This window comes from Octopus bimaculoides, chromosome 17 (genome assembly GCF_001194135.2).
Source record: "Octopus bimaculoides isolate UCB-OBI-ISO-001 chromosome 17, ASM119413v2, whole genome shotgun sequence".
NCBI classification, from domain to species: domain Eukaryota; kingdom Metazoa; phylum Mollusca; class Cephalopoda; order Octopoda; family Octopodidae; genus Octopus; species Octopus bimaculoides.
In genome coordinates, this window is record NC_068997.1 from 50,890,675 (window position 1) to 50,893,019 (window position 2,345).

Below are 2,345 nucleotides of genomic sequence, written 5' to 3' on the forward strand. Positions count from 1 at the left end.
TGTATATGATCGCTCTCACATTGTACCCCATATCTACTCCAGCTGCTTTATTTTCAGCCCCTTGTGGTTGTGCTATCTTTATAGAAAAAGCTTACTGGAAACACGTCCCTTCTACACCAGCTGAAGAATCGAGTAGTCGTTGAAACACATGGGTGACGCGGAAGGTTACTGTAAGACAAAATATATGCACATTTTCTTTATATGGGTACACACACACACACACACACACACACACACACAAACACACACAAACACATTCGCGCGTTCAGTTGTTGGGCTGCGGCGATGTTGAGGCACTGCCTTGAAGAATTGTTAGTCGAATGAATCGATCCCAGTACTAATTTCTTTAAAATCTGGTACTTATTCTATAGGTCTCTTTTGCAGAACTGCTATGTTACAAGGACATAAACACACTAACACCGGTTGTCAAGCAGTGGAGGGATAAAACACAGACACAAAAACACTCACACGTCCGCACATAAGCGCGCGCACACACACAGACGATGGGCTTCTTTTAGTTTTCGTCTACCAAATACCGCTAAGCATTTCGTCTGGCGTGCTACCGTTTCTACCAGCTCGCCGCCTTCCCAAGTAAATATTACCTCCATTTTTCATATCAGTCTTAGATTAGTCTTTGTAACTTCACTTTTCTTTACTTCACAGGTTTTTTGGAGTTTCTTCCCCCCCCCCCACCGAACATTTTTTTCTCCGTCGATCAGACGTTTCGAAATTCTTTCATTTGCCATGTGAACAGCATGACTTATCCATCTTAGTCTGTTGCATCAAAGGAGAGCTCATATTTTGACATCATTTGCTAACTTCATGACCTCAACGTCAATCGCATTGTCTTTCCAAGACATAAGCAAAATTTGTCGAAGACATTTTGGCAAAAAAAAAAAAAAAAAAAAAAGCCAAAAACTGGCTCTGTATGCAATATTTTGAATTTAATGTCCACGTTTCTCTGGCATACATCAAAACAAAACCAAAGGCTTGTTTTGCAAAGAGATATTTTAGTGACATTGTTTACAGACTCAACGACATATGAAAGAACAACAATATGTGCATGTGTGTATGTGTGCTCTTATGAAAACCAATGAGTGATCATTTCGTACGCATAGCCATTTGACTGCGGCCATACTGGAGCACTGCCTTTTAGTCGAACAACTTAAAGTCACTTGTATATGTATATATATATTATATATATATATATACATATGTGTGTGTGTGCGCGCGCGCGCGTATTTGTGTGTCTGTGTTTATCCCCCCTCCTCCACCATCGCTTGACAACCGATGTTGCGGCGTTTACATCCCCGTAATCTAGCGGTTCGATAGAATATCAAGACACCGATAGAATAAGCACTAGGCATACAGCGATTAGGGTTGATTTGGTTGACTAAAGTCGGTGCTCCAGCATGGCCGTAGTTAAATGACTGAAACAACTAAAAGTATATATATATATATATATATATGTATATATATATATATGTATATATATATATATATATATATATATATATATATATATATATATATATATATATATATATATATATATATATGTGTGTGTGTGTGTGTAGATATAGATATAGATATATAGATATAAGTATGGAAATATAGATTTATTCTTTAGATATGTGTATAGTATATGTGTGTGTGTGCGTGTGTGTGTGTGTGCGTGTGTGTGTGTGTAGTAATATATCGATATATATGTACCTGTTTATCTAATTACGTTACTACTCATCTATCTGTCTGTTGTACTACATCTATCTATATATATATATAGTGTAAGCATCTGTTATGCCTAGAACTGTGGTTTTAGAGCGTTTTGTATTAAACACACATCAAGCAATAGGTTATATAAACACGACGAGGGAAGAACGGATGGCGGCAGCGGCGGTGGTGATGGTGGTGGTGGTGGGTGTATATTAGTAGATCCAGAATCTTGAGTAGAAGATGAGTATATTTTTGGGTGCAGGGGTGTTTATACGAGACGGGGATTGATCCATTGTTTTTATCGGTAGTCTCATCATATAAATACACACACACACACACACACATATGTGTACACACACACGTACATGCACGCACGCACACACACACACACACACATATATACACACACACAATGCTAAGATACCGACACATAAATGTTTCTTATTTCTTTATTGCCCACAAGGGACTAAACATAGAGGGGACAAACAAGAACAGACAAAGGGATTAAGTCGATTACATCGACCCCAGTGCGTAACTGGTACTTAATTTATCGACCCCGAAAGGATGAAAGGCAAAGTCGACCTCGGCGGAATTTGAACTCAGAACGTAACGGCAGACGATATACCGCTAAG

General features: G+C 38.6%; 1 protein-coding gene across 1 annotated transcript in view; it reads right to left on the reverse strand.

Moving 5' to 3' along the window:
- LOC106874793 (ras-GEF domain-containing family member 1B) overlaps positions 1-2,345 on the reverse strand; it is a 171,474-nt gene that overhangs the window by 147,472 nt on the left and 21,657 nt on the right. The gene's annotated exons all lie outside the window — the stretch shown is intronic.